This window comes from Temnothorax americanus, unplaced genomic scaffold (genome assembly GCF_048541705.1).
Source record: "Temnothorax americanus isolate GAGA-0224 unplaced genomic scaffold, ASM4854170v1 Scaffold4, whole genome shotgun sequence".
Taxonomy (NCBI): domain Eukaryota; kingdom Metazoa; phylum Arthropoda; class Insecta; order Hymenoptera; family Formicidae; genus Temnothorax; species Temnothorax americanus.
This window is the reverse complement of record NW_027509547.1, coordinates 7805001-7826943: the sequence shown is the minus strand read 5'-3', so window position 1 is coordinate 7826943 and position 21943 is coordinate 7805001. Positions and strand designations below refer to the sequence as shown.

The following is a 21943-nucleotide window of genomic DNA, read 5'->3' as shown; positions in this document are numbered from 1 at the left end:
CGCGAATATATATATATATCGGATCAGTCTCATAATACTTTCAGAAAAAATAAAAGAATTTTGATATTTTAAGAGGATGATATATTCTACGAGTCCATTTGGCCCCCTGAAATACTGGCGGCGCCTATAACAGCCGACAAAGATCGTCTCCAGGTTCTGTCGCGTCCCAAAATGGCACAATAAGTCTGTAGTGTAGATTGCTCAAGCGGCGAACGCCGTTAATGAACTGGTTGTCAGATTTCTGCGAAATAATGGATCCGGCGCAAGGAGTCATGCGTCTCCGGCGATACGCGCGTGTGCGTGCATCCCGCATACGTCGCACGCATATACTCGCCCGGATCCGACTCCGAGAAGAAAAAATTACGTAAGCCCGATTCCCCGCTTCGAACTGCGACACACGCGTGGCGCGTAATAGTCCATTCCGTTCTGTCCTCCGTGGCTTCCTCGTTTTTCTATGGCCGGCTTTCGTCCCTCGATCCGAATCGACGATATACCCGGAGCGGACTAGCGGAGGCGTACGGTCGTGTGCGTGCAAATACGCGCGGTTGCGTAAGGTCGCGAACGCGAACGGCGCATCCGGCCCTTTCGACTCATCGGATAGGAAGGACCGGAAGTCCTTTGACCGATTGGTAATTCAGAACGTACGTTCGAAAGGAGCGACTGATTAGCGGCGCCGCGCGGCGTCGGTCCGCGTTGCAATTCAATCGCGAAATTTGATTGCGGTTACAATCGCGCGTGAATTCTATTTACTCATCTACGTTTAACGGGATTATTAAAATTCTTATCAATAAGTTACGTCTCGTTATAACATTGGTATTTTATTTCTCATCAAGCGGGCCGACATATTCTTTTTGAGATAAATCTAGATTATCGAAGATTAATGTATGAAAAGCTCGAACGCGCGCGTCTATCGAGAAGATCGAACTGCGTGCCACGCATAACCCATTCGGCTTCCAGGCGAACGCAACGGTGCATTTGCACGTCACTTCCTGAGCTGCCGCTCGATCCGCATCGGCAGAAAGCGGATTATCATTTATCTCATTTCAGGTTCGTGCGGGAGATGGATAAGGCGCAGTTAATTCGCAAAATCTTTCCAATCGCTTTAAAGCGCCGCGAAGCGGTCTTTCTCATTACTCACGACTTTTGAACTTCGTCGTCTGTCGTACCTCATTGCTCGTGAGATAAATCTCAACTGGTCTTTCAGCATCTGATACCAACTAGATAAATAAATAGCAGTATATTATTTATAGCAGTTATTTAGAAGCTATAAATAGCAATATCGTTTATAGCAGATATATCTATAGAATATTTAAGATAACATCTTCCGATATTAAATGCATTAGATAACGTCCAGATATTAAATTTCTACAATCACGTCTGTGACTAGACGGATTTATATCGTGCATTCAACGTTCGATTGTAATTGTCAATTAACGCTACAATCGAAATTTTATTACAGAAAGTATTGGAAAATTTTTGACAATTAGAGCGTCACTCGCAACTCTATCCACGATGCGGAATTCAAGGGTGATGAGGCAAGAAAGTAAGAGCAATGCGCATTACGAATGAACCACGAAGAGAGAGAGGCAGTAATGTCACTAATGAATAACGCGCGTGGCATCGGTCGCGCGCGCGGAAAAATGCGAATGATGAACGAACGCGACATCGTCTATTGTAGGTACATCCGTCGCAGTGAACTGCACATGCGTTGTTTATTACGTAAGCGCCAGTCCAGTCCTACCTATTAATCTCAGCGCGGTTGTAATTAATGAGCAGCGTTCCGCTGTGGTAGTCTTTTTTTTTTTCATCTTATTCTTCCTCTTCGTGCTGAATCGGCTCGATGTAGAGCAGACAAAGTTCTAAGATTATTATGTATAACATAGTAAGATATTTATGCCTAGAGACTAGCAAGTGCAAAGTATATTATGCAAATCGGTACGAGTCATGGAAGTGACCTACAATTGACGGGTAGTGCGTTTAGCGTTGAAAAAAAGTTGATTTTGAAACATCATCGCTTCTCTCGTACATTTTTATATGCGCACTTTATATAAATGCGCGGAAGTAATATTGGCGAAGAAGCAATAATACGTTGGTAACGTAATGACGTGAATAATTACAATCATTTTTTTGCGCGGGGTATGTTTGATGTGTAATTAATATTGGAATTTCAAAATAAAAATAAAAACGAAAATTACACATCTGGACATTTACCTATTTCCTGCTCATTTTAACTTACAATTTTTGCACGTGTGCATAATGCTCGGCATAATACAATGTAACGATGCAAATCGATCAACTTGACAAATGATTTTATCTCGGATTTTATCAATTGCAGTAATTTTATGATAATTGATAATAAGGCAGTTTTACTGTTTGAGGATAATATATACGTCAAGAAGAATGGTAAAATGAAAAATAAATGATTATTTTTGAATAAATTTAAATCGGTATAGCATTTAAGTGTATCGAGAATAGCGTTTTAGCAAAACGCGATATGCGTCGTGATACTGACCAAATAGATTCACCTTCTTGAATGCCTTTTATGGACCGATGTCGGCGTCCCTCGACTAGACGATCAGTTAATCGCGATAAAGCAAATTTTTCGTATCTATCCGTGGCGGCCTGGCATAAATCGCGCTCGGACGGTTAATTAAACCGTTGGCTATCGCGACGATTAATCTATCGACATTTCCTCTTGGCCACTGGCTTCTTCATTCTCCCGATCTTTCTTTTCTATCGCATACTTATGTCCACCTCTCTTTTCCTGGATATGTAAGGTTCGATATATATATATATATGTACCTCCATTAATGAGAACGCATTCAAATTGACCCGTGACAGATGACTGTAATTGTACGATAAACGTAATTATTATGATACGATGATTTCGTTCGTTGATGTGTAAAGAAGAAAGGAGCGAGGTGGCGCATATATATCGACCGCAGACGAGAGCTTAAAGTGTATATCCATGCACGCGCAAGACACGTGTATAGAGGCGCAGAAACGACCAGGAGGTAAGATCCTCCGTTCGGTTTCTACCGCGACCCCGGTGTCTTAGACCCGCTCTTGCACATGTGTACGCCGGCATGTCAAGCGGTGAATATTTATGACCGACCTCTCTCGCTGTCGCGATCGCGGCCTATCCGCGCCCGGCGAGAGCCAAGAAATCCGCCGCATTCTGGAAAAGAGAGATACGTATACGCTACGGATCGCGTTCTGATTTATAGTCGCGCGAATCCGCTCGGCCAGTGCCGCTCAATCGGCCGGATACGCGGCGTGATTTCCGTCGAGCGCCGCACGCTCGTGATCGATAACCGATATTGAAACGCGGTGAAATATGTATAAGAGTGTGACGGGCAGGAACGCGGAATAAATACGAGTATCTAATACTCATGGAATTTTTTCTTAACGGCATTGGAAGAGTGCGGGGATAAATACCTCTATCTTTACATTGGCTATTCATTCTCGTCTAAGAAATGCTTGTAATTTTAAATACGCACTTGTTCTAAAAGGATAAAAATTGTTCTCAAGATAAAAATAAATATAGATATAACTTCTAACGATGAAACTCTTTGCATAATCGATGGGATAATGATAATCGTTTTTTTTTTATCCGAGCGCAGATTGGCTTCGTGGGATGCATCGTGGCGTGAATCACACGTTTCGCTTCCCACTCCGTAATCGTCCATTGACTACTCCACGTATAATTGTGATCCCCGACGTAATTTAATGCACGCTCTACATCCGTATGGTCGTATCATTGCAATCCCCTTACGAGTCCCTCTGAAGCATCCGATCTCTCCTTGGATATTTAATTAACTTACTCAATTATAGCGTTAAAATTAAATCTGTTAGAATTAAAAGTTTAAAAGAGGAGTTAATAAGTATAATATCATTAAAATAGGTTTTATTAGCTGTGGAATATCTCAGTGTCAAAGCAGCATTAAAATTTTGGGAGCATTGTAGCTTCAAAGTAGTATTAAAATAAAATGTATAGAATTAGAGGTTTAAAAAGAAGTTAATAAGTGTAATATTATCAAAGTAGGTTTTCTCTAGGTTATAGAGCATCTAAGTAGGTGCAAACTATCCTTAAGAATGTCAAAGTAGTATCAAAATTTCGACTCGGATATAATGAGAAAATTCATTTATTGATTTCCATATTACTTTACGATATTAGCTATAAGAATGATGATTGTGTTGAGGCACTAAAACATTTTAGCTGCGGTTGATGATCATATATATACGATTCCATTGTATTACTATTCTATATTACTATTAACAATTCATTAACCTCAGATTTAATGTTTAGCTGGAATTATTTACGAGAACCATTAATCCAGTATTTTGTCTCTAATCTTGTCTTGTCTATATAAATAGGAAGACTATTTAATTAGAATAGAAAGATTACTTAACGTTAGAACATTTTATTTAAGGATCATACACACACAGAGAGAGAACTCTATACGACCATCGTGATGGTAACGCAAATCGTATATTTATATATAAATATGTACATATACACATATATATACATGTAATTAAGTTATCAAAGAAAATACGAGTATAATCTACTTCGATGAAACCGCATTGCATATTGGCATGAACAAAGGCAGACAGCGAAAATATGTGCTGGCCGGCGTGTGAAGGAAACAAACTGCTGGCCTAATGTGTGTCGGGATACCAACACGGCGCGTTGATTTATATAAGCGAATCGATTGGATCAGTGCCGCTCAATCGACCTGTACATGTTCTAATCGGCGTTATATACAGGACCGCATTAGATCGGTGTCGAGTGCCCCGCGATGCAATTTACACGTTTCTCCTGCAATTTCTCTCCCCTCTATTTTCTTTCCGTTCTTTCGTTCACGCTCCAACTCACATACTATCCACAATTTTTATGTAATTTGCGCCGCCGGGGCTTTTACACTACACCGCGTGCCGCTAAACCGGTATAATCGCAGATTATAATTATATTTTTAACAAACTCGTTAGTTAGCGATAATAATAATAATGATGATGGTAATAACACGTATTAACAGGTTGAATCGTAGGAAAAATTGTCTGACTCCATATATCTCAGATGTTTTGAGTAGTGCTGAATGATATAATAATTGGTTGATACATATTATAGAAGGTGCGTTTATATAATTAAAAATCAGGGCAGAGAGGAGAGGGAGATCCTGCAGGGTCGAAAAAGTGGCGCGCAGCTAAATGCCGTTAAATCATACAACGTTGGAACAGGAATTTCAAGTTCCAAGTGTCGCGAACGCGTTGCGTTTGCGGTACGTAGCGTAGAACGTGGTGGAAAATTATCTGAAAGATGAAGGCTCTGACAAGTTTCGTTATCGTCCGCGTTTTTTCTGCCCCCACCGTCGCGTCGCCGATCATCGGGTCTCTCGCTAAGTCGGGAATGACTTCGGCTCGAATACGCTCTATTTTGGTGTTCACTATAAGAGAACACTCGCATTATCTTACTGCTAGGTGTATCTTTTGTTAAGCCTGTTGAATAAAGCATAGCCGTAGTGACGGAAGAGTATCGATTTAGCGTTGCGGTAACGTCAGACCGTATATACGTACAGGTTGTACCGTTTCCACCTGAAACACCGATTTCCATTCAAGGAAATAAAATATTCTTCAATTTCATGATAATCGCCGCGCACGATGAATGACAATAACGATTCTTAAGAGTACGCTTCGCAGTGAAAAATATTCCGTTATCGGTATCGTTTTACAGCACGAATCTCCACGTACGTCTCATTAATTTGACGTATATAACCCATTGCGTTAAAAATTATACAAACACTCGAAACACGAGCGCGGCCGAAATAACTTTCGGACACGCGAAGTTCGGGTTCCCTTTACGAGAACGACGACGAGAACCCGCTGATCTGATAACATTGCGGGAAATTATGCGGGAACGAGTGCGATGCGTCGTGCTCCTCTTTCGATGGTGAAAGCCATTCTGGTCCTCGCGAGGCGAAACACTTCGCGGCACGCCTACGTATACTTCGGGCATACGCGAATTCCTTTTCTACCTCGTTGCGGCACCTCGCACACTTCCTTGTTCCGTTCGCGAGCGGATATGAACTTTTATCGCGCGCAGAGTAAAAGCAGCGCTGCAGCGTCTCGTTCGCCGGTATATGTCGTGCCGATTAAATCCTAATAAATCCCTCACCAGCAAAGGAAGGATTACCTACTTACTCTGTGACGATCCTCTCATATAGAAAGCGGGATGCGAGCCTCGCGAGTTGATCGTCGAGTATTGACGACAGCTGCTTCTTTCAATCAGATTTTATTAGAGAAATAATGGGTTTTTTGGATTTGATGAAGTAAAATAAAAATTGAAAGTACTGTATTGCTTGTGCGTGCGCGTTCACACAATTTTATTACATGAAAGTAACGGTGAAATAACGTTACAGAGGAGGCTCTTGCACATTTTATAATTCCTATAATTTATCGACAACAAAGTAATTCGGTTTTGATGCGAGCTGTTACTTATTCAGAATAGAGATTTATTTTGTGTAAAAATACTCGCTCTAAAAATACCGCGGCTTGATGAGAGCACAAAGCAATGGAACACGATGCCACGAAGATTCGACGTATCGTAGACATGGGTTTAACGAGCTATTAACAGACACTTGCTTAATTACGAGCTGCCAATAATGTTAGAAATAACAGTGAGCCGTTAACGACTCAATAGTACACCGAGACTTTGTGGTCTTAGTTGGCTCGCTACGAAATAGGCAGCGCCAATACCGGTACCAGTTTCCTAGATTAACTTTTTCTTTGGGAACGATCCTTAACGGCTAATGCGTAAGCATCTCTTTCCGGGAATGCGTTAATTCAAATCCGATGTATGATTCTTAATTCTTACGATCATGGAATCGAGTAAAAGCAATGAGGCAAATTTTTTTGAATAACAAATGTTAAACGTTAATGTTAAAATAATGAAAAGATATATACAATATTTTATAGGGAGTTATTGATGATCAAAACAGCATCAAGATAGAAAAATCATCTTTATTGATACACAGAGAGAAATGTTTCTTTAGATTTAATAAATTTTCTTAAATCTAAAGAAATTTATGCATTGGAATAGTCCAACCGAATCAGTGTTTAAACTACACATTGCAATTGTTTGACTTTTCAAATAAAATGTATCTTTACCTTAAAATAAATCATCTCTCAAAAAGAGTTGAATATTTTTTTAACTTAAACAATTTTATTATTTTGGCTAAAGTATTGCACTATTGTACTTAAATTACATTTATGTTGAATGAAATAATTTCATTATTTCGACTAAAGTAATATACTATTTCACTTAAATTATAATTTTGTTGAATGAAACAATTTTATTGTTTCAGTTAAAGTATTGTACTATTTCACTTAAATTATAATTTTGTTGAATGAAACAATTTTATTGTTTCAGTTAAAGTATTGTACTATTTCACTTAAATCGTATTTTTGTTGCATTAAGGGCCGATATCACAGTCTTCGATTAACGTGATCCTCCGATTAAACTCACTCTTCGTCTCTTTCTAGGGGGACAGTTAGAAAGAGATGCAGAGTGAGTTTAATCGATGGATTACGTTAATCGGAGACTGTGATATCGGCCCTAAGGAACTCTCTTACAACTGCTAAAAAAATAAATTTATTATATTGATTAAATAATTTAATTATTTCAATAAAAAATTCGTTCTTTTAATTAAATAATTAAATAATCTAATTCAGTAACAGAGAGAATTTTAGGGATTTATTTGAGAACTTATTTTATTTAAATACTTTCTAAGGTTGAGATAGCAGAGAATAAGACGTTAGGCGTTTACATCTATTGTAGTGGAAAGTAAGGCAGAGAAAAACGTAAGTTGTAACAGGCTGTTGTATACAATAGCCTCTTGTTCTCTGCCATCAGCCTTACTATGTTAATTAATTTAATTGCAAATAAAACATTGATGCAGTTTGATAGATATGGCACAAATTGAAAAACAAATATATTGTTATTAGAAAAGTGTTGCTCTTAAAAAGTAATGTAAAAAAATATATAAACAAGACAAAATAAAGAGACAAAATATATTAAAATATAAATATTTTATTATACGAAAATATTTTTCAGTGTTTTTCAACTACTTTCAATATTGTATAAGATATTTAAATATCTTCAAATTAAAATATAAATTATATGTTGATATAAAAGTAACTGTGGCCATTTTTGTTATTTCAACATAATTACAATAAATGGTAATTTTTAGACTTTTACACATTATAATATAAATAAATGGCATTGGACAATGTTTTTAGAGATCTCACAACTGACAAATAAATGAACGAGAATATATGGTAAATCAAAAACATACTTTAAACATTTTGCAAAATGTTAGTCGCCAATGTTTCCTAAGATCTTCCAACTTACAAATTAATAAATGAGAACAGATGGTAAACTAAATACATATACTTGAAGCATTTTAATCGTATAAGTATCAAACTTTAATCGTATAAGTATGTAATGGCTAGCGCGAAGGAAATATCCGTGAGAGTGCGATCGCACAGAAACGTCGGTCAGTCCCGTCAGAAACTCTCGATTCTTCTCAAACACTTTTCACGTTCGCTTCTTTGTTTAACGGCACACGGCACACGGCACACGTTCGCGGACACGTTCGCGGTTCGCACACGTTTGCACCAGAGATGTTATGTTTGCGACGTTGCGTTTTGCGTTTCTGTACGCTACTACAGCGCGTGGTGGGGGCTACGTGGGGGTAACGCACACGACTCGGCCTGCTCAGCCAGCTTCGGGCTGGTATAGAACTGTAGAAAAGCTATCAGCCGGTAACCAGTAACGCGTAGTAACATGTATGCTATACTTACAGCATGGGAAAGAAAGAGACAGCAGATCATATGTCTGCGCTCTTCTATACGCAAACCTGGCTGAGTTTTCATCTTACATTCTTTGCCATTACTTCTGGATTTTTAATCAGATTTAACGGTTATTTCAAACAGAACATTAATTGTGAATAGTAACACTCTTATTTCGATCAAACATATTTTATATTATTTTTATGTAAAGAAATGTTTTATTTCATTGAGTAATATTTAGTGTAACCAAAGAAAATGTTTTTTCATCGAAACATATTCTTTCAAACAATCGTGTTTTTTCTATTAAACAAATGGTTTAATGTAATAAAATTACAAAATTTCTATTCAACAAAATAATGTTTTACTTAAAATAAATTTGTTTCTCTGAAATAAATATAATCCAAACAAATCGAAATCACGAATGTAAAGAAATATTTCTCTCTGTGTACATGAATTTCCTAGATTTTCTTAGTAATTTCCTAGTGTGAGACAGGTGTAAACCTGGCCTGTTTTGGTTAAACGGCGTCGATGTTTCTATTTTTAACACCTAATAACAGCGGTTTTTGCCACATTCACGTCCTAATAGAAAATTAGTATCGTCTTACTACGGCAGTTTTGGGTACTGGCGAGGCCGCAGGACTGCACCTAAGCACGAAAAGCGAATAGCGGTATATAATGTCTATAGGTATATAGGATGTGTCGAGGTACGCCCACAATGGTCCTGCCAGTGTTTCTCAATTCGTACCTTTCTCAATACGGACTTTACATTGGTATCATATGCGGTCAGTGGTTGCTAGCACATTAAAAATCTTGTCTCGAATTATTATCTATTAAATTCTTTATTTGAAAACTATGTATTTATCATCTTTAATATTAGTATATTTTTTATTATATTAATGCTTTATGTTTTTGTAAGCCTTAGATCTTGATTTTAGAACAACATTCCGCGCAAATTCTATCAGTAATACTAAAAAATGATCTAAACTACAAATCAATTTTACATCCGCGACTTCAACAACTTAATCAATTTAAGTAATTACGTATGTCTCACTTTATGCGTTCACTTTGCAATTAACTGTCTGCAATTTTCTACATAATTTCATTAGTTATGCGATGAATTATGAGTATTGGAATTATACTGGCAATGTTTCAACGGTATAAATAATGATTATTTTTTATTCGATATCACAATGTCATCTCTCGTTGCGATTAAATCTTCCGTTAGTCGAAAAGTAGCAGAAACTAAGTTTAACATTTTTGCTTCAGAAATTTGCATTCATAAATTTATTCATATATATATACGATTTTTTCAATTTATCTATCGTTTATTCAGAATGTTTATAAACATTGACTTGCATACGTATACATTAATTTTACATATACGTATATAAATTTTTTAAACAGATATAACTTGATTATATTACGTAAACGCGCGTACTGTATGTCATATCAAAATCTCACTTAAAAAGGCAATATATTGGCGGCGAAGCAATTAATACCGCAATTAACACGGAAAGTTTGTGATTCCTCATCAGGCGAGCCGAAAAGCGTTAAGTACCACTGTGCTGCGAATTTACTGGGGGGAAGTCTTGATGCACAGCCTGATTTTTGGCAAGGAGGGACCTCCTCCTTCGTCATCGGTACGAGTTTTAATGCGTTTTACGGCCCCGACTAAAAACCCATTAAGGGCCCGTCGGCGGGTGGGAGGACAAATGCCCCCTTCCTCAAGGACGCGCTGAAAATTATTTCCTCTCTCTCTTTCCCTGCGAAGAGAATGAAACTTCGCACTTTGGAGCCCGGCTCGTAGTGATCCAGCTGACGTTTTAAAGTTTCATCTCCCTCGTATTCTTCGTTTTCCAGGGGAAATAAAGGAAGGAATTTAAATTGCGACAGGCGGCTTTTAAAGGACTAACGAGAAAAATGTTACTTGCGCGAGATTTCTAATGAAGTTGCCAAAGCGATTACAGTTTTATAATACGAGATGTATAAGCTATATTGCGCTTGTATTCAGTTATGGATTCCCAATTTATTATTATTTATTATTCAGTTATGGATTCCCAACTTACTATTCTAATGTTGTGCTTTTAATGTATTATTATCTGAATATGATAGATACCTGTTTTTTTTTTATTAAGTAGTTCAGTTATTAAGTATAGTTTATAAATAGTCGATCGCGCTAAATTCCACATGGATTAAGAACGAACAAAACAGCGAATCGCCGATCGGTGTCATGGCGGATGTACAGCTACAATTATCGACTTTCAATCAGCGATACCGGCCGATGCCCGCACTTTTCGTCCTTGTAAATTCCCTTGAAAAGGCCAGTTGCGTGTCTGGCCACGCAGATCGCACGCACGAAACCATGCCGGTCTGTTCTGCGGGTAAGAATATCCCTCGAATCAAACAGCGCAAAATGCATTACATTTGCATCATATCAATTATTATAAAAAGTTATTTGAATTTCATAAAAAGTGATACGATACGATGCGCTAGCTTCAACTATTAAAATTGATAACGAATGTAATGTTACGTATAATGTAATTTTGTTGGTGCTCGAAGTAACATGTTACGCTAAGCATACATTAAGCATAAATTTATTCAATCTAAGTGCGTGGCGAGTAAATACACGACAAATGTATGGAGTGTTATATGCACGTCCGAGGCTTATTCGGATAACACTTATCAACACTGATAATCGCGAAGTTATATCGATTTAACTCGTAAATTTTTTGAAGTATATAAAAAAAACGTCATTACACTTGATGCATATTATAATTACACTTCAGTTTACACTGATATGATCTACCTAATAATAAGATATTTGAACTTTTATACGAAAACACGATTTTCACATTTTACGATCGACGCAGAGATAGATTTATGAAAAATGACCTGCTTCTGATTCGTTGCAACATGTCTCATATACCCGATATTATAAATTCATCGTAATATTATTTGATATATTTAAGATCACGAATCTTAATCGGTTTATTTTCGGAAGAAATAAAGAAACTTTCTGCTGCGTAAAGTTGATGTAAATATTGTAAATGATATATCAGCGATTGGACTCTTTATTCTAAATACAATTGAATAATTATCAAAAATATTACCATCCAGATATTAATTATAGCTTCCGCGTACAATCTTCATTCGAATCCCGTCTCGGAGACGTCTAGAGACGTTATTAAAACGTCATTTAACGTCAGTGCGCTACTAGTTACACTGCTTTTGCTTACAAATATTAATAAAATATTTATATTATTACTTGTTCGCGTGTGGATAGAGACAACTAGTTTTCGCTGTGTGGGCTCGCATTTTAATTACTAAATTTTATATGTGTATATATTTTATCACGATGATACCTTGTGCGGTTCAATCACTTTTATCTTCACGATACGTCTATCGTCTTCCTCCGCGTAAACAGTCTGAAATTATCTTTTTAATTTCTCCGGCACATTGAAAAGCATCATCCCCAGTAAGAAACGCCTTTTTAATCTCTAGCTCCTTTAATTGAGAAGAGAGGAAAGGAGATGAGATGAGCATGGGACATCGTATGATGGCGGGTTTGGCGTTAAACATCGCCCTCCCTACGTTTATTAAATGTGTCGTCGCAACCCTAAATACAGGGCGATTGTTCGATACCCGCATTTGTCGCTAAACGTGTAACGAACGCGGATTAAAATTGTCGGTAAAGACCCTCGATAATCGACATTGTAAGCACTACCACCGTATCTACTCTTTAAAGAACTGTCGAAAAGCACAACAAAAAGGAACATGGGCAAGAAGAACTCGCGTTTTGTCATTTGCATGATGAAATCGAACTACCGACTATCGATTCTATTATCGTTAAGAATTACGTACGCCTCTTGAATTATACATGACCTCGCTTCACCCTTCGACCGTACCGCAGCGCGTACACTGCACTGACGCACAGCGGCGAGCGGGAGAGCAGGACGAGGCGAGAGCAAAAAAAGGGGGGCAGACAGGTAAAAGAAGGAGCACGGCACGGGCATGGTATTGATGCATAAAACGTGCATATTTACGAAGCCTGTTTTCACGGATGTGAACACCCGGTATGCGCGCGGGTACACGGGAAGAGAGAGCAGGGTGGCTGCAGAGCGGGGAAGGAGAGGGCCCGCGCGGAGGACCCCGCGCCGCATCGCGCATCCGCGCCGTGCAACGCCATTTATTTATTTTACCCCGGCGGATGGATATTAGAGAACTCGTTTGCGGCGCGCGGATGTACGCTCGCACGTCCGCGCGCGGTGTATACTTAACGGGGGGCGCGCGTACGTGCGATGCGGAAAGCGCGCCGGATTCTCCTCGCCGTGTAATGGACGACGACGGCGCGCGGCGGCGTCCGGCACCGCCGCGCCGCCGGCTAAACGCGGAGGTCCGGCCCGTTCTCGCTACCGTTCGCTCCGATTTTTCCGGGCCCGAAACGCGCCCCGCGGAACGCGCGAGATTACCATGCGGGATCCGGATCGATCCGGCGAAATTACCGGGATGGCGAACGCGCACCGAGGCTAATCCGCCCGAGTTCGAGAGAGAGAAAGGGGAAGAGATTACAACGGGTTTATACTACCGCGGGAAGGCGGCACGGTATTACTGGGAAATGGATACTTTGTCGATGATCGCGTAGTTGCCCGCTGAAATTAACGTCGGATTGCCTAAGTACCGAGAAGCTCGCGCCTCAGTAAATTGCGCCTATGAAGCCTTAGTCCCTCGATTAACTCTAATCGCAGTTAACTAAACCTTTTCTTATCCTCTGTATTATGTGACTGGTACTATTATTTAGGAAAGACAGAAAGACCTTCAAATAAATATTAAAAATATAGATATTGACGAAAGTGGTTCTCTTAAGACAGTTTTTACGGAAAGTTATAGGTAAGGATAATAGCTTAAAAATATTACATAAGAATCCAATTTAGAACATGAAATTAATCGAAGCTAATAATCATTACTACGTTGGGAAATAATATACGTCATTTTATCATTGCACGTAGCCCGGGGCTGTAGAACGATACAATAGATAACTCGCAACGTTCGCTATTCGGTATGAATGCATCGCGTTTCTAAGATAAAAATTCAGAGATATTTTGCTCTCTATCTAATAAATCAATCCTGTTATGCCCGCGGATGATCAGTACTGTAATTGTGCATTAGTGCATACGCGCGATGAGTTTTTTTCCCACACGATAAGCTATATATTTACGTATGATAATGTTTTCACATAAAGTCACAATAGGTACATTACTCACATATATTATAATAATGTTCATAAACACGTATATTTTTAGAAATTTAGATAGATTCAAAAGGGAGAAAGAGAGAGAGAGAGAGAGAGAGAGAGAGAGAGAGAGAGAGAGAGAGAGAGAGAGAGGAAGTTATTCAAGAAAACATACACCAAAGGTGAACATATATAATTACTATTTTATTATTATATTCTTTACATTACAGTGGTAGATTAATTGTATGATAAATTTGTTGATGTTGTCTGTTTCGTAATCACAAACATGTTTCCGACGAATTGTGTTTCTTCACTTATCATATTTCGCTTATTATTGTGATAAAAACTATATTGGTCGACAAAAGTGATTTCCTGTTGGTGCACGTGATCTAAGAGAAGGAATTATGAAACCCCGCCCTTCAACAATCTAATAAAAATAACGGTGATTATATAGTTATACTGAATGTTATGCACGCGTATAGGGACTATTAGGGACGCTGCACTGTATGCATCCGCGCGAGCCAGCTTTGATCCGTCTTCGTCTCGCGTGCGATAACTATTCATAAGCGACGTTACACCGAAAACGACGTTACACCGGGGCCCCGCGGTAACCGTGTTTCTGTCATACAGTGTCGACAAGCCAGTTAAAACGCGCACCCTCCTTCTCGCCCTCGCCCTCCGCCCCGCGCGGAGAAATGCCCGGGCGAAACGCGAGAGTAAACTAGATATTAATGCGGACGCGTCGGACGTCGGGAGGGGGAGTGGACCATTATGAATTACTCGCGCATGTATATATGTATGAGTGGCGGCCCTATGCATATTCATAAAATAATCCTCTTGACCCCGCGAGATCGGAGGCAGATTGTCGGGGTAACGCAGAAAGTGCTCCGAGGGCGGCGCGGCGGCGGCGTGGCAAGGGAGACGAAGCGGTACGGGCAAATCAAGATGCGATGTTGCATTGAAGGATGCGCGTTTCCTACACCGTTGGACGTGCACGATTTCCAAGAGCGACTGTATTATACCTGCAAAATGCATCTGCGGTGGGCGGCAAGTGGGCATAAATAAAAAATGCCCAATAAACGGAACGTAAGGTAAATGTACCGGGATACGTATATACCTATGTCTGGACATTTTTGTCCTTTTAGTCCTTAAATAAGTTATAACGCGAATCAAAGTCAAAGAATCAAAAGTAAAAATATTTTTCTTGTATCATGTTTTTATCTTCGATTTTAATTTGCATTATGCTTTATTTAAAAACTAAAAGGTGTCCAGACATATTAGGTCTTAAGTGTCCCGGCGTTGGTATACATTTACCTTAAATAAAAGACAAATATTTCACATGACTGTGGAAGAAGTTAGAGCGAAGAGCGATATAAGTTTGCAATAGGATATTATTCGTGTATTATTCAACGTGAAATACCTAAGATTTAACCAAACCGACGCCGACGTAAGGTTTGGTATTTCCGGCAATAAGGAGTTTAAGACCAAACTTTCTGGGGGTATACGCGCGAAATGCAAAACGAATATAAAGCGAGCAATCTCGGGAAGTCGAGACGAGCCAGGACTTTTTCCAGGACTTGTTCCGCGGTTACAAATCGCTTTCCTTAACTCAATTACAATGCCCCCGCTTTTAATGACGCCTGTAATTACAGCGGCAATGTCAAAGTTAATTAAAGTTGTCGGATCACTATCTCACTTTCATGTCGAGGCCCACGTAGCGCAACGGCGTTTTCCAGTCATCCGCTCTATGGCGGAACTTCTATTCGGCTATATAAGTGTATTTAACCTTCTGACGTGCATTTGGGGTCAAAATGACCCTGGTATCGCTTGGTATCGCGTATACAAGTTTAGAGACAATAACTTGTTAAGATAAGATGCATTTATATGCTCTTCCAAGCAATATAATAATTTAATTATCGTTCCAAATTATATCTTTTAAATGATACCGCCTGTCAGAAGGTGCGATTCTCTATGTGAAGAGAGAAGAGAGTTAAGTTACATATTTCTAATTAGTCTCTTCTGTCTTAAAAGTGTGACATAGACATCAACGTAATAATTAATAGGTCGCTTCCCCTTCTTTCGAACTCGTTAGACTTTATCGCGTAGAATCTTTATGATCTAGCTCGCGAAGGATATTACATCGAGGATTTGTTATTCTTTTTAAACATGATATTTCGAAATTTGATTTGATTCTGTAAAAATGCGACGGTACTAATTACACGATGATCAGGGGACTCGGGGTGTACGACATACGTTGATCACGTACAAAATAAAATACGGTAATGATGATTTATACGTACTACGAATATTAATAGCGTTAACGAAAGATCAGAAACCAATACGACCGGGAGGTCGGATTCATCTGGTAAGTAATTTTCCGTCCGTTCTCGGCATTAACGCAAACGTTCACCGCGCGGAATTCCATTAAGGCGATAATTACGCAACTCATAAATTTACCGCGAGCCGGAACAAATCGCGACGGGTGTCATATACCGGTGCGGCGGCCCTTCGCAGTTCATAAATTAAGAATTAACGAGCTGCCGATGTTTGCAGATCGTAATGGCGGGATTCGCGAAACGACTTTGGCCGCCGCCACGCCGTGAGCCGCCGCGTTACCGTATAATTCTGTCTTCCTACTAAATTAAAAATTCCCCGCTGGTTAACGATGGTGCATTAACGACTGCAAAATTCCCACGTTAATGCACCCATCGAGCAAAAGAATATATATATATATTCCTCTTCCGTATCGTCCACGGTATGGCAGATCTGGCGCGATATACCGCGCCGACCGGTTGCTCGTGGATAATTATCAAAGTCTTAAGGGCAACCGGCTGCTAATGAGGCCGCCTCGTTACGATCTGTCGATTAAAATCGGGTCTGCTCGCGCTGGCCGCGTGCGTCTGCAATGCAGTCCAGTTTGCGCGTATTCATTGATGTCGCGCGCGTGTCGTTGCGTCTCTGCAGCAAAGTGGGAAGAAACAAAGTTTCTACGAGCTCTGACCGTGAACCTAAGTTTCTAGAACAACGCTACCCACGTGAAGGCTCTGTCGTTTCGATAGAGCGAAATGTTTCGAGACAAGTTTGTGAACAATTTAAATTTACCTATTTATTAAAATTTTTGCAGCAGCTTTTTTTTGTGAAATCTTTCGTTATGAAATTATTGTGTTGCATTTGACAGATAATAAATAATTTTGTATGCGTGAAATGTGGTTATACAAAAAGTGGATTGCGCAATTTATAATAGCGATCGTTTAGATGTAATAAATACTCCGAGTTTATCGTGCGTTCATCAGGGGCAAAATACGCGGATAGTGTTAGCAAAAAGCGCGAGAAAGGAAATTAGAAGTGCTCCGGTACGGTAGAAACGGTCAAAAGAAGGCAATAAGGTGAGAAGCAAAAGGAAAGGGTAGGGATCGCGAGCAAAGAACTCGCTCTACAATCGCCGTGAAGCCGCGAGGCTTAATAATATGCGGCTCGCTCTACGCTGCGACTTTTACACGCTGCTGATACTTCCAGAAGTGTCGTAAGACTGATTTATCACGGCTCTTTTGCATTGTGTTTCCTAAACGGCAGCGTCGATGACAAGCATATAATTTCCGCTTTTATATACTTTATACTACTCTTCGACGCGGATACCGTGGTTACTTCGATACGTCAATGAAAATGATTAAAGACCGGAGTAGTTCGTTAATGACCGTTCACCGTATTGATCATCGTGCTGATAAACATAACGCTTTGTTCATTAGATATCGATCGTCGAGTCGAGACATAAGTAATTAATAACTACCGTAACTACATCGCGAAAAACATCGCGGAAACAACTTTGAATGACGATCAAACATTTCGTGACCTAAATAATAAATTTTAATGAGTGATACAAAATCGCAATTTTACGGTTTGGAAAAACTATTCAACGTTCAATGTGTACAATAAGTGAAGTTCTCCAATAACGGTCATCGCTTTTTATCGTTTTCCATATCGCTTTTTATCGTATATAAAAACGCTACGCTACACGACAGAGAGAGAGCGCTCTCGCGTTGTGGTAGTTCTCCGCAAACCGAAACGAGGGGGTTATAACAGGCATTCCGTCGTGCCGTGCCGAAACGTGGCGAGGTGAGAAGCAGAAGAAAACACGCGGGAGATCGTGGAAAGAGGCCGCGGGCGGCGTTTTATGGCCGGCACGATGCGAGTCGCCTCGCCGCGGCGCGCCGCGCGCTCGGCTTTCCGTGCCGCGCCGCGATTTTACGTTCCGTGGGCGCGTAAGCGCGCTCGTTTTCGCGGCCGCAACATGGAAATCCGGGACGCTTTTATTGCTCGTTGCCGCGGCCGCGAAGTTACTACGGGGGGCAACTTTTACGATTTCGCTCCTCGAACTCGCGCGGCACCGCCCCGTTCCGCGCGGTGCGGCCGTTGCCGCTCGTAAGCACCGGAGGAAGAAGACACCTGGATCGTCGTTATAATAGCGGAGGAGCACGTTACCCGTAGACTCGAGCGGGCGCAGCTCGTGAAAAGTGGCCTGAAACGAGCCTCGCTCCCTGCGTGTTCCATCGCGCGGAATTAACGGCCACGGGCTTGGAAATCGCGTATTTAACCTGCAAACGTCCGCGCTATGAGTTCGAGCGTCGAGAATTAGTTCATTTTCTTACGCAGTCATTAGATCGAAGTATCATTCAGTAGCTTCATCTCTTACGTATCAAATCGTGATAAATATATCAAAGGAAAGAAAGAAATAAGAAGTATATACGGGTATCTTGTTGCAAGAATTGCAATTATAGACAAAGTTAGCATCGACTATACGTACGTGTTCATATGGTGTTTCCTCTTGATATATAAACTATCTCCAGTTATTCGAGCGGTGGTGAAGTCTGATGCGATCGTAATGTCCGTCGCAATAATTTATATACATATATATATATATACATATAATTGCTGGAGAAGGGGCGAATGCGAACACCTGACCGCCGTAACAGGCAGGCTTCAGAAAAGCGTAAACGGGCCGTACCTCGTGGAACGTATAGCCTGGAAACGAGCCCGCTCCGCATTTCGCATTCGCCGCGCGTACCGGCAAAATTAACGATCCGCGATATGTATACGTTACGAGAATTACGTATTTAAGAAATTACATTGTAATACGGATTTGCCTAAACACATCAGATCCGGAGGGATCTTATCTCGAGCGGTTAACTCGGTCGCACTTCAGCTTTCGACGAGAAGCGCGATTTGTTATTCCGTCAACCCGTCGAAATTCGGAGCAACGAAACTTAAGACACCGACACGTATATATCTTATCCCGTTGCCGCAGGTCGTTGCGTCGTTGCGTCTCTCCGCACTGCGCCGCAGTTACGAGCAATCACCAGTTGTGCAATTTGCTATTAAGATTTCTATTAGGAATCGCGGTAGGAATTTATAATGCTCGCGAGGCGAAATTCCTACCTGCATTATCGTAGAAAGCGTCGCGTCAACCTGTTAAAAATTAAAAAAAAAAAAAAAAAAAAAAAGCGAGAGAATCTCGTTGTGAAAGATTCAATGCGTACTTTGCGGATGAGCGTTTACGCGAACGTATAGAAATGTGCTGCAGCCTGTGGATGAAAATGTATTCGGACATCGCGCGAATTTATGGACCATTTTTGTCGTGCCATCGCGGGCTGCCGGGTGCTAAAAAGCATGAAAGCCACGGCCTATCGACTGGTCGCTACCCGACGATTCGTACAGCTTCATTGGTCATGTTCTCTTTTTTTTTCCCACCGCGTCATCGCTTCACGCTTCGATTGGCCGGTACCCGATACTCCTGTGTCACGGTAAAATTAAACGTGCTTTATTAGCGCAGCCTCGCATTTGGGGAATGCCTTCGACCATCGCTTCGTCGGCAATCGATCTCCGTCCAATAACAGGACCGAAGCGTTTCCCCGTGACAAAACAGCATGGCGCGCGGCAAGAAATATCTTCTCTCTCTTCTTTTCTGCAACATTATTCTAAACATGTAATTGTATTTTATTTATTACACAAGATGGTCCTCTTTTTTTAAATGCAACATGGAATTAGAATTATCTGCATAAGATCGAAGAGCGAAGTATATTCAGATATCTTTTTTCCAAATTCCAAAGGTGTTGCAATTATTTTATGGCAATTTGATGGAAAGAAGATATCTTCTTTCTTATCTATACATTTCATGTACAGATAAATCTGATTGTCATACAGTAATTACTTTCAATGAAAGAAACAAAAAGACTGTTGGAAGAATTATAAATTGAATAATACAGGAAATTTCTTTGGGCAATTTATTTTATGGAAATAAATAGGAGAAGCGTTAAAACCATGATGCAGAAAAGAGTGGGAAGGTGACAGAGAGAGTGACGCGTATACACAGCGGTCGATAGAAGCGCATCAAGGAGAAGCGATAAATTCTGCGCGGCAACACGTGACATTCATGGCTGATCAAGATGGCAGAACGAATTTAATGCCGACATGCCGGCCGTCTCCATCGAGAGACTGACTGCGTTTCGAAATAGTTTCGAGGACCTACCCTTCCGGACGACAGACGACGAACGTATATCTACGGGGCATTGATGCGTACGAAAAAGCGCGCGCATGTCCGCCACGTCGTCGGCCCATCGGACCGGCATTAGGGAAATATTCAAATGGATCTGCGAGGCCTGCATTGTCATTCTACCGTGAAAACGGCTGGCGTTGTTACCTTTTATTAGCGTAATTTGTCCTATTAACCGTTTCCCAACCACCACCTTGTAACGGCTCTCCCCTCGTAACGAGCGGTCACATGCCGCGCCTGAAGGGCCCCGCGTGCGACGCGTCGCGACGCATACGCGTTCTATAATTGACCCTCGGATTAATTGGCCCCTGATTAATGAAAATTCTCAACGACGCACGCGAGTTTCTCCGAGCAGCCCTTAACCCTTTCATCGATCTGTCGCGCGAGGTACTTATACACAGGATATAGAGTAAAGGAATTAAACAACAAAATATATGATTGCCTTTTTTTAAATTCTTTATTTCGCCTTTAATCCATCGATCAAGTAATGCCGATAATACTAGAAATTACGACCATGCAGAAACACTCGCTGCGACGTTGCCATGTATGGCACGGATAATTTGCTGTTAGGATAGGTTTGCATGGCAAGCGCAAATATTGCATGCTGAAGAATAGATCACTTGGTAGATCCTCTTAGGTAGGCCCACGCCTCGATGAAAGTTCTCCTAGAGGCTGACTCACCGATCGAGATTAATGAGCGTGCCTTAAAGGCGCCGGGAAAACAACGTCGAGCTTCCTAAGGTCAGTGTGGCGCATTGTCTTGTGTGAAAATCGTGCCTTTACGAGCACATTTAATAAGCACCGGGATGTTCGCCGGGACGAAGTGGTAATTAAAACGTACTCACGCGCCATGCGTGGCGCTTTAAACAGACCAATTTTCCGATTAAGCTTTAACTACACCGGCCTACTATCGCCGCCGGTCTCCATGCGCCACGATCTCTATCTCTATAAATGAAATAAACGGAGTTCGAGTTATGTGATTTTTAGAAGAATGTTAAATAATGTAATAATTATAAGTGTTCGATAAAAACATGCATTATAACTAACGATTGTATCTTCTTTTGTTACAGGTAGGTAATACAAACGTTCACGGTCTTAAGGAGCGCAAGCCGAAACTGTCAACTTTTTAGATAAGTAAACGCTTAAGAAAACGCTCGCTTCATTGTATTACTATTAACTCTTTCGTTGCTAAGAAGCACATGCTAATTTTTATTTCTTTTTTATACAAGTAGATGCATTCTGTCTCTATTTTAGGTATGTAAACATGCTTATAGTCGTGACAAAAACCATTTTGACTGTGCAGATAAAAATGAAAA

At 40.5% G+C, this 21943-nt stretch overlaps 1 protein-coding gene and 1 long non-coding RNA gene across 4 annotated transcripts in view; one reads left to right on the top strand and one right to left on the bottom strand.

The window, feature by feature from the left end:
* Positions 1-21943, top strand: part of Dll (homeotic protein distal-less) — an 87032-nt gene that overhangs the window by 36582 nt on the left and 28507 nt on the right. The window lies entirely within an intron of this gene.
* Positions 21066-21943, bottom strand: part of LOC143902351 (uncharacterized) — a 6730-nt gene continuing 5852 nt past the window's right edge. The window contains exon 2 of the long non-coding RNA XR_013258340.1: positions 21066-21572. This is a non-coding gene — a long non-coding RNA (uncharacterized LOC143902351). The remainder of the gene's footprint in view (positions 21573-21943) is intronic.